The sequence below is a fragment of the Thermobia domestica genome, chromosome 10 (genome assembly GCF_964235325.1).
Source record: "Thermobia domestica chromosome 10, izTheDome1.hap1.1, whole genome shotgun sequence".
NCBI classification, from domain to species: Eukaryota; Metazoa; Arthropoda; class Insecta; order Zygentoma; family Lepismatidae; genus Thermobia; species Thermobia domestica.
Genome location: NC_137463.1, coordinates 9326295 through 9350164, shown reverse-complemented (window position 1 = coordinate 9350164; position 23870 = coordinate 9326295). Strand labels below are relative to the sequence as shown.

At 32.0% G+C, this 23870-nt stretch overlaps 1 protein-coding gene across 3 annotated transcripts in view; it reads right to left on the bottom strand.

The window, feature by feature from the left end:
- Window positions 1-5763: 5763 nt before the first annotated feature.
- Sh (Potassium voltage-gated channel protein Shaker) overlaps window positions 5764-23870 on the bottom strand; it is a 907958-nt gene continuing 889851 nt past the window's right edge. For all 3 annotated transcript variants that reach the window (XM_081727649.1, XM_081727648.1, XM_081727651.1), the window contains exon 8: window positions 5764-6262. The gene's annotated coding sequence lies outside the window, so the exon portion shown is untranslated. The remainder of the gene's footprint in view (window positions 6263-23870) is intronic.

The following is a 23870-nucleotide window of genomic DNA, read 5'->3' as shown; positions in this document are numbered from 1 at the left end:
TCGGACCACGATTAAACCAATCGTGGAGCCCGGTCATTTTCATGAGTAGAAGTTAACATTTTTAATATATATATTTATATATATGTATAAATTGATATATATATATAATTATATATAGGCTCGCATGTTAGGAAAAAAACTTAATGCGAGACGGACAGCAGTTTTTTTTAAGTATAGAAGGAAAAGGCAACCCCTACTCATGAGCGACCGTTGGCAGTGGAACAAAACAGAGTGGACTTGAAACTTACAAGACAGATCAGAAGAATTAAAGGGCAAAATATTGTCTTCCACATTGTATGCAAATGTTCTTTTTTTAAAATTTTTATCTTCTTCATTCCTACTTTTTTTTGCAACACACCACCACAAAAGCATGCCAGAATTTTCTTTTAAAAAAATCTCTTAGATATATATATATATATATACTTCCCCCTTCACCTATATTTTAAGAACATGGAAGTAATGGTTAGAAATTCATAAAAGATGTTCTTCTATTTTTTTATTATTCTTAATACAAAGAGAAAAATTGCTGAAGGAAATGACAAAAAATGGGACCAAGAATTATTTTTTCCTTATAAATAAAGATATTCTTTCTTAATATAAAATAGAAGGTTCACGGAACTGAATTATGTGTTACATGCACTCACAAGAGAGCAAATGCTTCCTAATATATATATGTATATATATATTATATGTATATAATTATTATTAAGTCTTAAAGAGCAATTATTTTTTTACCTCAGTATGCAGTGTTACGTACCTCAGGTACCACGAAACAACAAACCACTCTTTTTGATTTATTTTTAAAAGTATTTCAGGGAAGGGTATACAGGTTTTTTCATAGTCTCAATACAAGCAAAAATAATAATAATAACAATAATAATAGAGTTTTTTCTTGGGATGTGTCCTTCTGAAAGTTCCCTGCCTGGAATATATATATATATGTTTAAATTTGCAGTTACCATCATTGGCGGTAACGTATTCTTTTTCCTTTTTTTAAATTATTATTATTATTATGATTATTATTAAACTTTAAAGATGACAGTTTTTTCCTTAATAAGACGCTGTCTTTGGCCACCACTTACCCCTATAGCAAAGGCCATTGGCAAGCCAAGACGAAAAGCAATCTAGAGTAAATCTAGAACCAGAGTCTAGAACTTGAATTTAGAACCACAGAAGCGATAAGGTCTTGGCGTACAAGAATGATTCTTCTCTTGATTCTTTTTTTTTCGGGCTTCTACTAGATCCTGTCACTTAGCTTTTTTTCTCTGCGTTAAAAAAATTACCAAAACAAATGTCTAGGAATATTACATATGTTTTCAACGATTTGGACATTTTTAACTTTTATATATATATGTATATATACATACATATATATAATATATAATATATATATATATATATATATATATATATATATATATATATATATATATATATATATATATATATATATATTTCTTTTTGCTTGTATTGTTTGGTTACTGTATGATTGGGAAGGTGTAAGAAACAGGATCCAGTAGAGCGTTTACTAGTTTACTTTTTAAATACAGATTGGTGTGCTTCCCTGCCAAAAACGTACTCTTTTTTTTATATATATATATCTTTAAATTAACTGGCAAGAATCCACGCCATTCACAAATTTGAATATATATATATTATAATTTATTTTTTTTTATCTTAACCCACTCAACAAAGTAAAATAACTGTCAACAATAAACATTGTTGGGTGTAAAACAAACAATGGTGTCATATTTACACTTTATGTACAAGATGCAAATACAAAGAAGCGGTTACAAAAATGATCATGAGAATGTATATAGTTAATTGACTGGTATTGTAAGAATGAAAGCGGCTCTTGCTTTACGAAGTTTTTCATATAATTTTTTATTTTTATTATTATTTTTTTTCCTTAAATGAAGTAAGTAATCACTTTGGCTGAATTGTACAAGGTTTGGTAAAATGAGTATATATGTACATATACATATATTTATATATATATATATTATTTATTTATTTATTTATATATATATATGTATATATACCTACATATGTGTGTGTGTGTGTGATTATATATATATACATGTATGTATATTGTTTTCATTTGTTTCTCGATTTTCAATGAACCTGGTTAACTTTTGCATGCTATATATGCCTACAGTCTGGCTACGTGTCTGAAAAAGAACTGGATTTTTTTTATATATGTATATTATTTATTGATTCATCTATGGATATATGTTATATTTCTTTTTCAAATTTCTCTTTTTTTTTCTTCAACACAAGCAATTCTATTTGCACTTAATAAAAATTCGAATTTTTAGTTTTTGATTTTTTTGTAATTTAGAACTGTAGGTACATTCATTTTCTAATAAATTCTTCTTTTTGTGTATATATACATATATATAATAAAATTGTATTTTTCATTACAAAATAAGAATGGCTGTAATAAGCTCCTACATATTTATTTCAAAATTTTCTATCTGTTATTTTGTACATAATAGCTTCTGTTGCGATTATCTTTTCTTTTTTCTTTTCTTTTACCACTTTAAGATAGTAAAATAAACAGGGAAGAACATTATTTTTTGTCAATAAAGAAATAACATATGTATAATACCAAGGAAATTTGAAATAAAATATTTTAAAGTTCGACCCAGAGCAAGGGGAGGATATCAATTTTAATTTTTTTAAAATAATATATATTAGATTGATGTCATATCGATTCAGTTTAATGTATATTTTGATACTTGATAAGTTCAAATGTGCGTCATAAAATCAGTAGTTAAGCTGTTTCAACAACAACAACAACAACAGCAACAAAAAAAGAGTTAATTTGAGTAACAATTGGAAAATTAATACGCAATAAAGAATACAAAACACAACTGGAACACGAACAAATTTTAAATTTGTAGTTGTGATTAATTTCATATACATACACTCATATCTAGCAAGTTGCTGGAATTGAGGTATGTTGATGATGATAAGTAAACAAAAGACACAAGTTGGGATGAAGTAAAGTAAGAAACTTGAAGATGAAAGAAAAAGAAAGAAAGAAAGAAAGAAACAAAGAAACAAAGAAAGAAAGAAAGAAAGAAAGAAAGAAAGAAAGATAGATAGATAGATAGGTAGATAGATAGATAGATAGATAGATAGATAGATAGATAGATAGATAGATAGAGAGAGAGAGAGAGAGAAATAATTTATATAACATTATATTTTGTCATCAAAACTTCTATTTACACAATATGTTTCCTTTGGAAAATATTATGGCTATTAAATTCAAATACTTGAAAAAAAGAAAAGGGAACTAAGAAAATAAGTGAACAATCGTTCGCGTGTAGAATGCGAGAAGAAACAATGAGTACATGAGATAAACAGAAATTTCATTCACTTTATATATTTTAACACAGTTATAAACAATGGACCGATCCAAATTGATTTGAAAGTATATACATATTCATATTTAGATAAAAAATATATTATAGTCATTTAGATTGTGCAAATATGAAGGAATGTGACTTTTTTTTTTCAAATCCGAAGAGAACAATATTTCAATAAGTTTTGATTTTTTTAGAAAAAGAAAACTTCAAATTTCCCATATTTGAATAAATATAGGTGAAAGAGGAATAAGACAGTATTAAAAACGAACAAAAGTGTGTAAATATGATTTTTACAGATAAATAGGTTGTTTGATTTTCATTATTACCATCTACAAGTAACAAATTTAATTATTGTATCAAAAGGTATTCAACAGTGACCATTCTTACAAAAGAATGAAATTAAAGACATCTTAAGAAAAGTTTTCTTGATACCAGAATTAAAAAAAAAATAATAATAATAATAATAATAATTAAAACATGAACTTGTCCAGAACCTATTACAGCCATTAAAAGGAAACTTTTTGAGTGATTTTTCTGTTTAACAAAAATAATTTACGTACAAATAATAATAATAATCCAAAATATACATTGCCAATTTTTAAATTTATTACTGAATTTTCGATTTTACGACTTAATTATTATTTTGTTTGCTTTTTTTCCTTATTAAAAAAAGACTTTTTACGTAAAGCACTAAAGCATGATGGATATGTATGTTTGGAGTCCAAATTCTCATGTACATCTCAACAAATAGGGTTTTGTTTTCATATATATATATATATGTATGTGTATATTATTATTATTATTATTTTGTTTTTTCAAATGGTAGCCAGATGGACTGTATTATATGAATTCTACACTGGGCTAAAGTATACTGACGGTTTTTTTCAAATTGGAACAGGGGTTTATAGGGGAGCACAGGGGGCGAAAAACTTTTAAGGAATGAATTCTTTTAACGCCATAACTGGTAAAATTCAGAACTAGGCAATAAGCTATTCCAACTCTATTATTAAGCATCACACAGCCCAGAAATACAAGCACTTAAAACAGTGCTCAAAACTAGTTGTTCACAATAAGTATTCAACAAGAAATAATCTTGAGTTTATAATACCTTACACAATTGTTTATAATTAGCCTACGTGTTTTTTTTCTTTTTTTTTCTTCACAAGACGTGAGCGCTCAAGATTCTTGTATATGTAGTTATATATATTTATATTATATTAGCTCCACTCGTTTTTTATTAAACTTTTTAACAAATATCACCTGGATTTTCCCACACTACTCTGCACATCAGGACACTTCGCTTAAAAGTATGGCTTTTTCACAATCCACAAAAAAAAGTCAGAAAAAATGTGTCAACAGACAGTCCTTTCATATACTCGAAGGAGCATAGTGATGGGCGGGCTCTTCAACCTCCAATAAGGAGATAGATTTTTATAAGGATAATCAACAGGAGGGAAGGGCGAGGGGAAAAAGGGGCGGGATTGGAGAAAATACTGCTTGGTTGCCTTTTTTTCTTTAAATGAGTTGTGGATAGGTTTTTTTTATCATTATTCTTTTTGGTTACATTATTATATGGAGTAGAAACTAGCTATTAGGCACTACTAAATGTTTTTTTCTTGTCATTCTTTGAGGAGATCAAAGGGAATTGAGACATTGGAAGTAAATACACCTACAAATTACTACAGACTTGTTTCTAGGTCATAATGCTTTTTAATAAACGTTTGAGTATTACTTGTATATTTTTTCTATTAGCTTCATCTCCGTTCCCTAGCAGCGTACAATGAAATGTTTTTTCAAGCTATTGCAACTTTGCATACTTATCCAGATCTAAGCAGTTTTTTTTTATACAGATTACTTTTTAAAAAAATCCTTTTTCTTCTTTTTAATAATTATAGTAACATAATGAAATGAAGGCATGGTTTTTCCATTTTTTTTAAAATCTTAAATATCATTCTCTCTTTATAGTGTTTTTTTTTTCTTCAAGGATCTATCAAATCTACTACAAATCCAGATCTAAACAGGATATAATTTAATTAATGCTGAATATTTTGCAGCCTTTATTTCGATTATCTTTAGGCTAATTATTACCTATTGGGACTATTAGTAAGGGCAAAAGCTCAGAGTCTTTTTTTGTTTTGTATCTTTTTTTTCTATAAGGGTACTATGACCTTTTTCATATCATTTTTTTCCTTAAAATCTTTTTAAAAGCTACAATTTAGTTTTAGGTTAAGATGAAAAAAGTGAGTGTGCTTTGTAAGATAGAAGAAAAAAGACTTGCACCCGTTTGTCTGCAATGACGTCATCGGTAATTTTTTATATCCTTTATTTTCACCCAATCACAGTGATGAATACCCATCTATGCAAATATCAAACGCCTAACATGTGGCCAAGAGCAAATTCTGTCTTCACACACTATTTTTTTTTAAATTTTTTGTTATAGGGCACTGTCAAAGGGAAGCTTTTAGCAACGTTTTCCTAAACTTCAAAATGTCTTCCGTATTTTTTTTCAAAAGCACCATGTAGTGAGTAGAGTTTTTTTTCCATTTGTTGGATATATATAAAGTTCTTATAATCTCTCTTCCTTGCTGCAGGATATAAACAAAAGAAGTTGCCATTTTGGCAGCACTGTCCCTGCATATTACGTCACCTCTTCAGGGCGGCTTCTTGATTTTTTTCTTTTTTTTTCTTTTTGTAAGCTGAGGACGAACCATCCAGTTTTCTTTTCATTATTTCCTATTTTTTTTAATAAATATTTTCTAAACAGTTCCTGCTGCCAAAGTTGAGAGCCAGCCTTTTAGCACCTCGTTTAGTGTTTTACAGAAGGTACACTGACATCTTGGCACTCGATCTGATTGCTGAGAAATCAAGATAGAGAAAGGCCTCCTTTGCTGAAATGGGAAAAAGCACAAAGAGTTATCACATTTATTTCTAAATGTCTTGTTATTCTGCTGAAATTATTCTTTAAGGAACATATATGAAACCTCATAGTACAGTATATGTATAAAGAGTATATACAGGGTGTTTCAAAACAACATCGACAACGTTTGAGAGATAATTCCTGACACCAAGCTAAGACAAAAAGTATAGACCAACCTGGGAGCACAAATACTTAGTTTCGGAGTTATAGGCTGCCGAAAACATGCAAAAATAAACTTTAAAGGCCTATAGATCCAAACTATGGGATCTACTGTAGTCGGTCAAGGTTACAGGCATATAATTTGAAGTATTCATTAACTACCTCTATAAAAATTGTTGCGGAAGTACCGCAGGGTTCTGGAACATGGATATTTGGATAGAGCACATACTAGTTACTAAGTGAAGTCTTGACCCACTACGGTAGGTTCCACAGTTTTGTAGCTACGGACCATTAAAGTTAATTTTTTCATGTTTTTGGCAGCCTATAACTCCGAAAGGAAACATTTGTGTACCCAGGCTGGTCTACACTTTTGTCTTACCTTGGTGTCAGGAATCACCTCCCAAACATTGTCGGTGTTGTTTTGAAATACCCTGTATACATACATATATATATAGGATAGGATATGTATGGGAAACTAAAAAAAAAATGGTTATTCTACTTGACTTCATATGCAATTGTCAAATACAAGCACATAAAAGATAGCAGTAACAATACTTGTGTTATTTAAGCATATGAACTGACTCATACCGGTATTTATAATAATTTGCAAATATATTCTTTTATTTACTACGTTTAATAATATTTAATGTGCTATTAACTGTACTGTTTCAGTGCCACCTGAAACCTTCCTCAGCAGACACAGCCCGTTTCTTAGAATTTTACCTTGCACTATTTCGTGTGCATGGTAAGCAATGATGAAGTAAAAAAATATATTAATATGATAATTTAATCCCTTGTTTTAGAATCTTTTTTTCAAACTCTTGTTGCTGTGGAGGCTTTATGCAGAAGATTATGAAAACGTACAAGTTTGTGCCAGCTTGTACAAATCTTTCTCACTTCTAACAGCATTTTGTAAAGATTCTGTTTTAACCAATCTAGCAATTAAACGTTAATCATTAATTGTACGTTAAACTTAGATAATGACACATTTGTTTAACTTGTCGAATTAAAAACATATAAATGTTTATATTATACCTATTAAATATTTAGCCAACTTATTATGAGGTATGTTTGAGTAGTAAAAGATAACATTCTGAGTGAAATGAATTGCACGTGAGTTGCGAAAATCTGCTGGGAAAGGTGTCAGTGAACGCCAAAATAGTACATTAAATATTAAACACAGTAAATAAAGAGTACGTTTAGAGAATACCTGTGTTACTCTTTGAATTTTACAATCTGTAATATATATATATATATATATATATATATATATATAATATATATATATATATATATATATATATATATCCGTATCAAAATCGCAATATTAAAAAAAACTTTCAAATTTCTACACTACAGGATTCCATTTCTCATTCAAAAAGGTAAATCATCATGAAAATCTAGTTGCATAATAGTTACAGTTTTAGAAACAGAAGGTCTCTTCTGGAGCAACCATTGATATCAATTTTAGACATTACACTATTTAAAAAAAGAAAAACAATAAAAGAGCAAATTAGGACTTACATACTAATAAGTTTATCGAAAATTAAGTAAGGAATGTATCCAAAACAACATAAAATATGTATGGGAAACAAAAAAAAAAAAAAAAAAAAAAACTTGTTATTCTACTTGAAACTATTAGTGGTATCTTTCTGTATCATCTTACAATTTATATGCTAAATCGATGCAATAGTTTATCACTAGATACAGCAACCATTTTCAAAAGGTGTGCCAGAAGAAAATTAGGGCATTACGAAATTTAATACTCAGTTTATAAAAAAAGTTTAATATTTCTATCTTTCAAAACGGTAACAATAACTGTTTTTTATTATTTGAATATCAGACAGTTACAGTTCCGTAGGTAATATTTCTTTGGGACCAAAAATACAAAGTATATTGATATCAACTACGTAAAACAACCAGTATCACATGTACACCACGTGAAAGAGTTTGGTTTGAATAGCGTAATATATTTTTTTCAATTAATATTGAAACTGAAAATGGTAGTAGATCTCTATTACTTCCATTCTATTTTAGTAGAGAGATTAGAGTAGAGATGAACTATATTCTTGGAACGCTGAATTAAGTGCAGAAAACCATCTCTATCTATTACCATTTTTACTCTATAGCAATCAAGGTTAAAACCAAATTTTTGCCACTTCTGGTTTGAATAGAGGGTTGAGAGTACAACGAAAATATGTACAGGGTGGCCCAAAAGTAGGTATATACCCCTGCATTGATCAAGTATAACATTCCAGCTTATGGGTTTATTTTCCTTCGGCTTTTCCGGGCTTAAGGTATAAGTAAACAGGCATTAAGCACAAATAATAAAGAAACTAATTCTACCTTATGGATAACAATAAGAAATAAATACAGTAGCAGTGAGCTGATCAGTACGAGACTGTGTACCTACTTTTGGACCACCCTGTATATGTTACTATGGACAATGGTCAATAGTGTATGATATCACTTTTTTATGACCAGATCTACCTATTCATGTTATTTAATTTGGACCAGACATAAATATCTATGCTTAATGCAGTTAGTTTAGAACATAAAGGATACGCCATTGTGAAGGAGTGTATATTCATTTAAAAAGAAGATATTTTGCTTAAATACTTTATCATTTACCTTCTTAATTTTCACAAAATATCTTCTTTTTAAAGGAATACACTCTCCTTCACAATGGCGTATCCTTTATGTTCTAAACTAACTATATAAAGCATAGATATTTATGTCTGGCCATAAAGAAAGTGATATCATACACTACGGACCTTTGTCCATAGCAACCTATACATATTATCGTTGTAAGAGAGAAGATGGCACCCATTCTTAGAATCCTAAATTGGTTCCAAAAATCCTTGTCGCTATCTCTTATCATGTTTTCTGTATGTAGTTCAATATTAAAACCAGAAGTTATAGTGCATTTCTATTAGTACCAGTTTTAGTAGAGAATTAAGGACGGAGTTGAAATGTAGTCTTGGGACTCTTAATCGATTTCAGGAAACCGTTCTATTACCGTTTTTATTCCACAGCGATTGCCATTAATATCGGAAATGTTTGAGTTCTACCCTACTGGTTGGAATATCATCTCCACCAACAAACTCTACTTCTAGCTTTGGACCCACCCTCTACATTCTGCCCAAAATTGATGGTGATCCTTGCAGCAATTCTTGAGATTTCATGTCTCCCGGACGGATCGACACACGGACAGAGGGGTTTTGGTAAATCAAACTTCTTAACAATAAATAAATAATAAGAGACACAACAATGTTGCAAAAGGCATTCACGAGTTTATGACATATAATATGGAACTAATCACTGTTACCAAGTCGTACTACAAATACTAGCCAAGTCCAGTACTTGAAAATGGTAAATACAAGCTCTACTGGGATCGAGAAATCAGAACAGATGTAACGGTACCTGCAAACAGATCTGACATCACTATTATCAATAAAATGTACCGATAAGTAACCCTCACCGATGTAGCAGTATCACTGACTCATAACGTAACGTACAACATTCAGTTCGAAAATAAGCAAATACCTAGTGTAAAGACCTGATAGACGAAATCAAAAAGTTACGGAAATGTCAGAAAGTTACAGTAAGACCAATCATTATCTCTACAGCAATTGAACCTAAAAGTACTGTGAACAGATAAACGCAAAACATCTAACAAACCTACACAAAAATCAGTAATACTAGAAACATGTTGTATGGTCAAAAAGTTCTTTGGAGAAGAACTCTTTAAATAATCTGCACTTGCCGGAAACGGCCGTCAAATTATTAAGCAGAAACCGGTTTAAACCGAGATACGTTATTGTTATTATTATTATTATTATTATTATTATTATTATTATTATTATTATTATTATTATTATTATTATTATTATTATTATTATTATTATTATTATTAAAGGAAAAAAAGGAGAGGTAGGGGGAAACTGTTTTCTGTTTGGCCTGTGTGCTGCTATTCTTCGTTGCGGAAGATGCACGCTGTTCTACGAAAACCTGAGCTTTCATCGTTCAATACCAGTTCGACCTTCAGTGCTGCCCTCTACAAATTCCATCCCAAACGAAAAGAGTCACGAGATGAGAGTAAATCCTTTCTCTCGCCTCCTTCTTTCTCTCCTCTGCTCTCTCTCTCTTTCCCCTTATCAAATACAATAAATTATTTTGCTATTTAACAGGAAAATAATGTTTTTACCCATCAAAAAACTGTGAATTTAATATCTAATTATATACTCGAAACTTGTTAGCTTAATTTTCACATAAAGTAGCACGAATGTTGAGAATGTCCCTTTTTAACGATACATCAGTTTTCTTGTTTTGCTGAAGTTAAAATAAATGTTTTGTCGAAATAAAGATAACAATCGAGACGGTTAATAACTTATTTATAACCTTTCTCTCCCAAGAAAAAAAATGAAATCTTTAAGTTTTACGACCCACGCTTATGCCGACTAGGCTAAACGAGACGATAATGATGAGGAATGAATGAAATGGTGGAATGAAGAAAGTGGGAGGAAACAGGAGAGCCCCTAGGAAACCCAAGCACACAGTGTTTGTCCACTACAAAGTTCACTTCGCATTAGATAGGATCGAACCAAGGACTCCATGCACCAGAGGTGAACGCTCTACCACTGAACCTCCGCGGCCCCTTTGACAAAGAAAAAAAAGTTTTCGAATATAGTATCTTTGTCGTTATGCAATCTTTAATCTAAGTTAAATCGCTGGTCTTTCTTCCGTTATTATATACAGTGAGAGTGTGAATTATCGTAGGGAACACTGAGGAACAGTTTTGGCTTGTTAATTCTGAAATAATAAAAGATCTACCTCTGATGCTACATAAAATACTTGGTATTTTACTCTCGGCGCGGTAAACCTCTGTTTAATTCCCGGTAGGATCCTGCATGGCTCCGACTTCATAGTAAACTGTAGATCCTCATGAAAATGAAATGAAATGAAATATTTATGTTTAACGTCCTACGATTATGTCAAGTGAATGATGATGGAGTAATTGGTGGAATGAGAAAGTGGGAGAAAGAAATGGGAGTGCTCCGAGAAAATCCACGAGCATGGTGTTGTCCACTACAAACTTACTTCGTCGGGGATCGAACCAGGGACCCCACGCACCAGAGGTAAGCGCTCTACCACTTCCACATCTCATATAGCCTTGGTGATTAATGATATTAACATATTGGCTGCTAGTGTGTATCAAATTGATACACAAGGTGGCTTACATAACCTTGGGTGACTCAGATCCGGCAGCCAAAGTGTTAAACTTCAAATCAACCAATCATCTACATAAGGCATTCGTATACCAGGCTAAATTAATATAAAATGTTATTTTAAATAATAAAATGAAGAGGAAACAAGTAAATAATTCATAGCTTTGACACTTTTTATGAGACAGATATACTTGATATTTTACATTATCGCTTCATGAAGAAGATCCCTTATTAAAATCTTCTGGCTGATCATCCAATTGACCTTTCTCAAATTTTGTTTCCCTCAGTATTATCTGGCTAATGCTTCGATGCTACCTTTAAATATCCTTTTTATAATTGATGTACTTTCTTTCTTACTTCCATTGTAAATTGTAATGTATTCAGTGTGGATAAACCTCGTACCGGATATGTATATATATGAGTGAAAATCTGAATTACGAACAATCTGCAAGCATTTCGTGGCAAAAACTGAACGTGATAGTAAGAGATTTGTGGCTAGTTTTGTTTTAGCCCCTCCTTCCACAGAATAAACTGACTGTATTTCCGAGCAGTGCATAATATTTTACTACGTATTTAAATTATTAATATCTTAGCAGAATGAAAGAGTCTTGGCAAATAAAAGTTAAATTTTGTTTTTCCAATTCAATGAATACAAAATTATAGTATTGATAAAATTCTTCAAACTAGTTTTGTAGAATGTTACTTATTATTGCATATGTAATCACCGCAAATTAATATCAATGGAACAAGTACAGTTTAAGCAATACTTGTATTTAAAATGATTCTTTGGTGATGTTAACAAAATTAATTCCAACCTTTCTACTTTGACTCTGGTACAGATGCATGCTTACAGACCTAGGTTAAATTATGTTTTGATAATATGTGTGTTTAATTGTAAGTAATGGAATGTGAATTATAAAATACGAATAGTACGTAATTTCTATTTCTGTATGGGCCAGTATTAAAGTAAGATAGTGATGTGTGTTTTAAAATGTGTAGAAAACACGCAAGGCTATTATCATAATTTTGATTTGATATGTATCTTGACTTGCATGTGTAGAAAATAACGATTTAGTATTTCAGAAACTATTCATGTAAATACCTAAGCATAATATTGTAAGAAAATGTGAAATTTATTTTAATGCAAATTTTATAAGTACCTAACTATTGGAGAGCACATCCGTGGCTAAGCGGTTAGCGTACGCTCCTTTGGCGCGGGAGACCCGGGTTCGATTCATGTGGTTCGGATTCCACGTTAATCAGTAGGTCCACGTCTCATATAGCCTCGCTGCTGAAAAGGGACGTTAAACTCAAAATCAACTCAACTCAACCTAACTATTGGAAATCGATTACAGCGACACTTATTAAGAAAATTATGAATTAATCCAGATCAGCTGTCACAATATGTTCATTACAGATTTATTCCTTTCCTTTTTAAAATGCATATATATATATATATATATATATATATATATATATATATATATATATATAGGGTAATTATAAAAATAGTGCTCACGGACTACAGAGCACTTTTCTACAGGTCGAAATAAAACCCTGTATATAAATAAATCCTGGTTATATGATGGAATGCCCTCTGGGACCTCCTTCAACCGCTATGAGAAATTAAACTTTCACTATCTGGCAACATCGCATATTAACTTGGAACCATTAGCATTGCTCTACAAATCCATTATTAAACATTTACATCGATTATTAAGGTAATAAGTGGTGCTAGTGTCAACGTCTATTGACTTTAACTGCCATCTGGAAAGAATTGATGTAATTACTTCATGAATTAGTAGATCTAATCTATGGTTCTTTATCTGCGACGTTGCCACGTAGTACAATTCGCATCTCCAGAGGAGGACCCGAAATATATATATATATATAGGTTTGTTTTGAGTTGTAGGATAGTACTCCGTGATCCGTGCGTGCTATTTTTAGAACACCCGATATATAGCTGTGAATAAAGATTAATCTAAGCAATACAAATTTTATTTCTGAATTTAGTTAGATAATTTCTTTGTGTTTTGAAAGTTGTTTAATAATAATTCTTCAGTGTATTTTCAATTATGAGCAATTATGTTTTTTTTTTTTTTTTTTTTTTAATTTAATAATAGTAATAGGGTTCTTAAGTGTTCAAAGACGAACGTGAAATATATCTTCTGAATTAAAATTTTTTGACACGTTTATGATAAATCAGATTGCTGTTGCAAAGGAATAATAAAGATTCTTTTTTAAAGTAGAATTCCTTTGCATTTGTTGAAATTGTCCTAACAGCTAAAATGGCGTCTCAATTCACGTAAATTATTACATGGTTATTATTGTTATTATCAATTAATGTCGATTCTAAATAATAGTAAGTAAAGAAGGTGGTTAACAAAGCCTACGCACACGAGGAACGTGCACATTATTGTGTGAAGGAACCTAGGACATCTCGAATAAGTTTCCCAAAATTCCCTATTGTTGATATAATGAGGGCTAAAGGGAACAGCTTGCTGAACTGGCAACATTGCTTTTTCATTTAACATAGAACGCGAACGCCTTCCAGTGTGGATTCCAAGCAACTAGTTTAGTTGAAAACATTTTACAATTTAAAGATTGAAAACCTTCTACTTCCAGTAACATTGTTCCCTTCCAATTTTTTCTTTTTCTTTTTTTCTTTCTTTGTACCTTTACTCATAACGAAGTTGACCCATGGCCCCGGACTTTTTATACACTCTGAGGATATTTGTAAACAAATCAATAAAGTATTGAAATTATAAATAAATAATAATTCATTGAATTAATTAATTAGGGGTACAATGATGACATCAGCATGCAACGACAACGTTTAATGTATATTTAGTTATAGGACAACAAAGATAATAGTCCGGTACCTTATGATAACAAATCTTGTGGCCAGACTTGTTTCAACTTGTTTTATTTATGCTGTTAAAGATATAATAAGTAAGGAAGCCATAAATGATTGAAATGTATTTTTAATTTCTGCGAAATGAATGATATTTATTAAGGAAATACAAAGTTTAAAAGTAACAGAAATAGTTTAATTTATTGAAATAACTATCGTGATAAGTTTTGGTGATTATTAAAGTAACTTTAATCGAACTGGGATTGCAATATTTTATTATATATGTGTGTGACAAGCAGTCAGGCTATTTGTTCCCCGACTAAACTTGCCGATGGACTAAACTTACTTCTTATGAGAAAACTGGAAAAACATGAAAACAATTTTGTTGTTAACGTATGTTATTTTGGAGGGTCAATGCCAAAATGGTCTCTATGTTGGCTCACGAGTTTTAACTCCTTTATTTATTTATTTATTTATTTATTTATTTATTTATTTATTTATTTATTTAGGTTCTTTTGCTTACAAGCAACATCGCTTTCTATTGCGTTATACGCACAAGTGATAACTTCGGTGATCGTTTAATTGGCATTAGTGCTTTCATAAAATATCCCTATAAGTGATTTGAAAATCACTTGTTTATATAGTTGTAATATTTGTCAATAGGGGGTCAGTAAAATTCAGTGCTAACATGGAACCTGGAGGTTCAATGCCGCGTTCACAAAAGCTCTCGACTGACTTCTATCCTTAGCCAACTGGATCCACTTTCTACTTTGTATTCCTATTTCTGCGAGATCCATTGTCCATGTCCTCCCATCTGCGCCTAGGTCTTCCTAATGGTTATTTTCCAGTTGGTCTTCCAGTTAAGACTTTGAAAGCGTTCCTACTTTCTTCCATCCTGGCTACATGACCTGCCCACCTGAGCTTCCTAGACTTGATGACCCTAACAATGTTTGGTAAACCTTATCAATTATGTAGTTCCTCGTTATGAAGTTTCCTTCAAGCCCCATTCCCGTTCCTCTTGAGTCCGAATATTCTTCTCAGGATCTTGTTCTCAAATACTTTCAGTCTATGTTCTTCCCTCAGAGTAAGCAACTATGTTTCGCAACCATACAGAACAACAGGTATGATATATCGTTTTATATATTTTAAGCTTCAAATTCCTCGACAAAATTCGCGACAAGAGATTTTGAACTGAAAATTCAATGCTACAGAAGCTTTTTTTTCTCGAGTACGACTAAAGTTTATTTATTTGTGGCTTCTTGCTGCGTAGAAAGATATTTTAACGAAACTGCTGATAATTAATTCTTCTTAGAAATATTCCTCAGTAATAATTTACCATAAACAACATGAGAACAAATTAAAACGCTTTTACGGAAATTTCTCATTGCTTGCCAATTACAGGGTTAAACTCAACTTTTAATTAATTTTATTTTATAGTTTTTGGAAACTTTTATACTTAATGTGTTTTTATAATGTGTGGTGCACCGTGAATGTAATTAGTGCTCTTATTATCAATGAATAATGACAATTTAAGCAATTGAAACTACTACTCTTAACAGGCAAATTCAGACTTACGTCTGTTTCTTATTGGTTACGGTGTATGTCGTAATTATAATTTAGTGAAATTCAAATTTCTACCTAGTGGCAAACTTAGTGTTGTAGAGGACTTGGTTTAATTCCTGCCTAGACCATGATAACCTTCAAAGGCCAATTTTCTTCTGACTCGTTTGAATATTCAAAGTTTAAGTAGCACATTTTTTTAACTGTAAATTTCGAGTCAAAAAAAGGCTCAGTTTCAGTCTCAATAAGAATTAAGAAATGAAATGAAATGAAATTTTGAGTTTTATGTCCCACGTTTATGCCGGCTAGGCTAAAGGAGACGGTGATGATGAGAGATGAATGAAATGGTGGAATGAAGAAAGTGGCAGGAAACGGGAGAACCCCGAGGAAACCCACGCACACCGTGTTTATCCACCACAAGGTTCACTTGGCGGGGGCTGGGATCGAACCCGGGACACCTAACATCAGAGGTGAACGCTCTACCACTGAGCCACCGCAGCCCCCAATAAGAATTAAGAATTTAACAAATATTGTTACTCTGAATATTTAGTAGATATAAACAGACGATAGATAAGTTTTGAGAAAGATAAAAAGAAAAAAAAATAGAAAATAAAAGAATGAATGACAGAAAAAATAATGTAGTAAATAAAGGAAGTGAAGAAAGAAGTCAAACAAATGAAAATAAGATAAACGAAAGTCAATGTTTAAAAGAAAACGAGAACAAGTAGTATTTGAGTAACATTTGTAAGAAATGAATTCAGTTGAAAGCAAAAATAAGCAAATTTAAAAAAAAAAATGCTAGTAGATAAATGATAAGTCAAACAATATAATGTATAGAGGAAAGGGATATTTAGCTTAAAGTTGATAAACATAACTTCTTCATTGTCTTAATACTTAATTTGTTGATTAACAAGAAACCTTTTCAACAGGATGTTTCGAAATGTTGACCAGACAAGTATAGTGAACATGAAAATAGATAAAGTCCAAATATTTTGAAAGAACTTATAATCTATGTTTAACAAATTAATACTGTTTAGAAATGTATTTGTAACTCGCATATATATCACTATACTTGTGTATAACCTTTGATTTACACCAATGTCGTAGTGTATTAATTTTAATAATTACATGTGCACCTTAATATCTGTTCTTACAAAGACATCATTTATAGAATCAGAAATGTTATCCTATTATGACACGAGATTTAAATTGTAGAATTCATGGAGAGTATATTATATTAAAATACAGTTCACTTCTACACAATCCAGGCATTCAGCATTCATTATTTCTGCAGATGTCGCAGTGTCTTAGTGGTAGAGTCCTCAACTCTGGTGTGTGGGGTCCCTGATTCGATTCCATCCCCTACCAAGTGAACTTTGCGGTGCATAAACACTGTGTGCTTGGTTTTCATCGGGGTTTCCCGTTTCCTCCCACTTTCGTCATTCAACTTTGTCATTCATTTTATCATTAGTCTTGGTGCATAATTGTGGGACGTTAAACTATTACTGAAAAAAATACTGCAAATCTAGTTAGTTTTGAGAAAGCAGCGGTGAATGATTTTCAAGACATTACGTATTTGTTATTGAATGGAAAAAGGATACAGGACAAATGTATCAGAAAAGCTTTTACAAAAGATGTTTGAAACAGGAAAACAAACGTTTAAATATTTTTGTTTAAAAATAAAGATGTTTGATAACATTCTGATTTTGCTACAAATATAATGAATTGTTCCACGAATAAAAATAGCAACTTATTCAAAATTCCTTGTTGTTTTAAGTCAGTAATTGAAAGCTTTTAATATGTGATGTTGTGGCCTCATATGGCTTGGTTTGTTGCATTATGTGAAATCGTAGTAAAGTGAGAGGCGCTGGGGGTCCTGAAGGAGTTATTGGGAAGAAAAGACCATTCTCACTGGAATGTTCCGACATAGAGAGTTCATATATTTCAACATCCATAGATATTAAGATTTGGGGTGCAACTAACCATTAGCTCATCCATTAATTACTATGAAATACATGTTAATTACATATGAATTATGTAATTAATTTGCAAACTTCTCACATTACTGTCACTTTATTCATCCACGCAGTAAGTAAACTATGAGTGAAGAACTTTATTACTGAAGAGTGCTTTCAAAAATATTTATTCATCAACGCAGTAAGTAAGTTATTAGTGGAGAACTTTATTACTGAAGGCGGTTATCAAAAATATTAAGTGAGAGAAAAAAATTTTCCCAGGATTTCGTACCCTGGTTTATTGCTTGTCTACGTATAATCTATTAAATTGCAAATATACAAATAATTTGAATGAAGAACAGACGCTATTAGAATAAAAGTCTGATTGAACGTAACTCTATTAAGACAACAATAGTTACAGGTTTTTCTGAAGACTTACGCTAAAAATACTTAAATGCTTCTATACATGGGATAAAATATTCTTCTCAGATTATACAAAATTAGCCAAAATTATTATAAAATGCAAACATTTGTTTCTTGAAAGTTTTTTTTTTAATGAATCAGTTTTTTTTTTTAAAAAAAACTAATCTACAAGAATGCACAACTTATAATGGTAGCAAAGTGACTACTTTTTGTTTGTTTGTTTGTTTGTTTATAGATAGTGAACTCACACTTCTTCTTATTGTCAGTATTCTCTTCAGTTTTATGTTTAAATCACATCAATTTTCTCATCCCTATATTGGCCAACTTGTTAATTTTGCCAAATTTTATTCATCCGGACCAAATGTATAATGCTGGGCAGAGCTGCAATGAGGTAGTTGATGTCTATGAACCGAAAGAATCGGGTTGGATCCCTGGTAGGGACAGAATTTATTCTTCCTTGTTATCTTTGTCCAAATACGACCTTCTTCCAACAGCGATCTACACGTGCTATTAGATCCGAGATAGATACTTAGTATCTGATATGTAAGTAACCTCAGCACATAAACTTGCGGTAGTCCCGTATTACTTGAACGACCCTACCGGTGGATAACTACAGCTCATTCCAAATGGTGACTTATGTGCCATTAGGTCTGGAAGGAGTTATTACACTTCAACATATTTGCGGTACCCTTTGAGCAAGTTTGAACGCCATAGGGTAGGCAAGCCTCCACCGTACTCACGGGTTCCCGGTTTTGGATTAGTCTCTACCGGATTGTGATCAAACTGTGCCGTGGATTATCGTAGACTTCTACTCGCTAGGGTAATCCTCTCCACCAGTAGTATAACTGGGAGACACTCAGGACTTAGGCCGGTTGCGCAGTGGACTTATCCCACTTCTCTCCTTCTTGTGGCATGCAGTTAATTGCTTTTGGCAGATTAAAGCAAAAGGACTTTATCATCAAGCTCGAGGAATCAATGCACCTACAGGCTGGTACCTTAACCGGTTCATCGAGTAGGGCAATGTCCGAATTAAGTACATACCTAGTAGAGCACACGCCAACTATGTTCAAATGCGGCTAAGGAGCTCACTCAACTTCTCTAAAATGGGATAAAGATAGTCAGAATGTGGGCTGACCACATCATAACCTCTAAGTGTCGAGGTTATGAAAGAGCAAAGCTTTTCCCGGGAATCACATTGACCTGCTAACTATGGGAAGAGTACAGTAAATTTTACTTTATTACATTGATTTTTTTTTTCAATAGCCCGGTGGATGACATCAGCAGCTTTCATAAGACTTGGCTAAGCAATGTCCAAAAGATAAAAGATATCAGTAAAAAGCTATATCTGTTATTTGCCTGACTGATTAATTTTTGGATGTGTTTTTTACATCTGAAAGATTTTAGTTTGTATATTTTGATGAGCATTATTCTATTATGTTCTTGCTTCCTTTTCATATTTAATTAAAAATAATCTGATCATTGTTGATTTCACAGAAAGTTTTGTAGCTTATACTAATAATAAATTTACAAAGTAGTATCTTGTTATATATAGCATTAGGTGCTAAAAATAACATAAGGTGATACTCTGTAAGTTGGATACTTGTCTACTGGTATATATATAGCAGTATAGGGGGTAAGGTGGTTCAATGGTAAAGCTCCGGTGTGGGTGGTCCCTGGATTGATCCCAGACCATGTGAGTTCCTGGTGGACAACATGGTGTCCTTGAGCTTTTTGGGGGGCTTTTCCTACATTCACATTCTACCAATTCTTTTATGATCATCCTTCTCCTTTAGCCTGAAAAGCATAATCGTGCGACGTTAAATTAATATACGTAGGTTGATTAATAAAGATAGATCATCAGTATTTAAGAGGTGAATACAACAGAAAGGCCAGAAAACGAAATACGTCTGTGTAGTAAGAGAAGTGACGAATAGATCAAGCAAGTTTGAAGGCCATGACGTCAGGAATGTGACCTTAGCAGCCGTTCAAACACACGTAGTTGCAGTTTCGCATAAGGCAACATGGAAGCGACACGCGAAGGACAGTAAAGATATTCTGTTGATTACCTTACAAAGATTAACGTTCCGTATGTACCTCATCCTCCATATAGCTCTGATTTAGCCCCTTGTGATTTTTTTTCTTTTTTCAACTTTGAAGAAACACCTCCAGGGACGGTGTTTCGCATCTTCAAGGGCAGTGGTGAAAGCTGCGGAGGCGATTTTGAAGGATCTGTCCAAAAAATGGCTTCCAGCATGTCTTTGATGACTGGCAAAACCATTGGGACAAGTACACTGCATGTAATGGGGACTATTTTGAAAAAGCCCATCAACATTTGGAGGATTAGTACAGGTAATTATGTTTTATTCATTTATGATTCTTTATAGATCAGTCCTCGTATATATACACCAGAATACAAGTAACCAACTTGCAGATGCCTTATGTTACATAACATGTGATGTTACTCTGTAAGTTTGTTAATGATATAAGTAAGTTTACTTTTAGTGAAATGAACAATGGTCAAGTTTATTTTAACATTACTTCCATAAAGCACTTTCAAGACGGTCAAGCAAGCTGGCTTTACAGTTTTCATTAACCTGCTATCATGTGTTAAGGTAGCTACACGTTTTCTGTATCCGACGCAAGGTGACTCTACTTTCCGAAGCAAAGTCCATATTTATACTAAGTTCGCACACACACAATGCTCAACATAGTGTACATTGATGTAATTTCTTTCATAAATTGTAGCTGTTATTTCGTTTCAATAAGGAATACGAGAATAAAGTAGTCTGTGTTCTAAAAATAAGTCACTTTTATAAGAGTGTACATCACGCAACAGCGGTTCTACTTCTGGTTCACTAAGCAAATTAATTAAATGGATGAGACATGAGAGTTATGAATGTGTCATCAACCACTTTTTTTTTTTTTTTTTCATACCTTGATGAACAGTATTTTCGTCTGTTTTTACCTTAACTTTGTGTATTAAATTTAAAAAGTACAAGATTTAATTTTTAAAATAATGTTTTTATAATATCATAGAATAATGAATAACTTCTAAAGAAATTACTTTTGTTTGTAACATGACACAAATTGAGTCATTTAGTGACAAAGCTTATCTCTTCTACGGAACAAAAGTGCGGACTTCATCGGGCACAGTTAGATCATCAGAGGAAGAGGCACCAAAATGATTGTCCATAAAATGTTGTGTGTTTCTTAAAAATAAATAAATAAAACATAAAAATACACTAAATAAATTAATAAAAATAAAACGAAACATAAAAAAATAAAATAATTAAATCACTACTAGACTTATGTCACTCATTTCTCATGTTTAGGATACTCATTTTAGTTTGAAGGGCGCACTGTAAGAACGATTTCAGTCCATAACGTGTGACGGAAATATTATCACATGACGAAAATTATTTGACTATATCCTGGGTAGTATTGTTAGTAATGATATGAAATGTGAACGTGAAATAAAAACAAGGATAGGAATGGCGGAAGAAACCTTTAGAAGGAAGAAAATACTATTTTGTGCGACCTTGAATAAAGAGTTGAGAAAAAGACTCATAAAATGTTTCCTGTAGAGTATTCTACTGTATGGAGCAGAAACATGGACATTACGCAAAAATGATGAAAAACGACTGGAAGCTTTCGCAATGTGGATGTGAAGAAGAATGGAGACCGAATGAGAGGGTGTTAGAAATGATGGGGGAGAAAAGAATAATTTTAGATATTATTAAGAAGAGGAAGAGAAAGTGATTGGGGCATTGTTTAAGAAGAAACTATATAATGAGGGATGTGCTAGAGGGTATAGTGGAAGGAAAAAGAGGGAGATGGCGGAGGAGATTACAATTAATGGACAATATCAAGACAGAGAAATCGTACGTGAAGACGAAGAGGTTAGCGGAAGACTTTGGAGCATGGAAGCTTCTCAGCTGCAGCAAGTGACCTGTCAGTAATGGCAGAATATTGATGATTATAATAATGATGATATCCTGGGATATGTTAACAATAAAAAAAAAAAGTCTTGTACTATTTTGCTAAAATTTACAAACATGATTTGTATAATTTGGATCCTGTAATAATCCATACACTGGGTAGTTATTGCAACTGGTCAGTAAGACGATATGTTGTTGAATTGGGCGAAATTCCCCAAAGAATTAATATTTGCTGATAACAGGTACCGTAAAGAAAAGTAATAACCGAACTGTGAATATCGTAATTTGCTCCGAATGAAAACTGGAAAATATTGGTAGCAGAATTGAAGTTCTGCCATAGGTGGCCTGCTAACTTCATGGACATGCAGAATTGAATAGAAAAGAAATTTATTCGCCTGTGTTGTACATCATATCAATCATAGTTTGTGGTACATATGACTCGTGCAAGTGTCATACAAAAGAAATGACGTTTTTATATTGAATTATACGTAAATAAAAGCATTGAACAAATGTTGATCGGTCAAATATTAACCTTTGTTTTCAGGAAACTGGATATCTTAATTTTGTTTTTATTTTTATTTATTTATGTTTTGTTTTTAATGCTCTTGATCATTATGAAGAGTTTATTTTATGTTAACAAAAAATTGGCTACTTACCAATGAATCCTTCCATAGGAAGCCTAAATATTTTTCATACTTTTCGGAATGACAAGCTGGTTCAGTCTTCAGTGGCAAGGTAACGAGGATAAAAACGGATAGGTGATAAAAGGTATAAAACAAGGGATACATACCACTATATAAATGTAACGTAAAAAACGGATCCTGACATGTCACGAGCAAAGCAAAACGCAAAAGAATGAACTGAAGCGTCAAAGGAAGGTGACGTCACTATTGCCAGATTCAAAATATGCATCAAAAGTAGGTAACCAAGTTCTATCAATGTTACCAGTGTCCAGATTTAAAACACGCTTATATTTATGAATAAAGAATGATTCTTTAATCTCCCGTTGTTTCTTGGTTTTTGCAGAAATATTATGTGTAAGTTGTTTTAAATGAAGCGCCAATCCCGACATGCCCTCTTCTTGTGATTTTTTTTTGAGTGTTTAATATGTTCTTTAATTCGGGTGTTAAAATTGCGTTTCGTTTGGCCTTTGTATGAGAAGTCACATTCGCATTGAACGCGATACAACAAAATAACTTTTAACTTCGGTGACATGTTTTTGTAGACTTTTCGGGAGAATACTAGAAGCAGATATGTTATACTTTGCAAGAACACGTTGATTTCTTGTGGAAAATTGTGGAAAGAAAGAAATTCTTATCCAAGATTTTGCTTCTTTGGGAATAACTGTTTTAGGGTCTTGCACCGATCTACGTGTTTGATTAAACCACTTTCGTAAAACTTTTTTTTGTTTGTTCGTTTGTTAATTTCTGTTAATTTGAATCATTCTCTCATGCGCCCATAT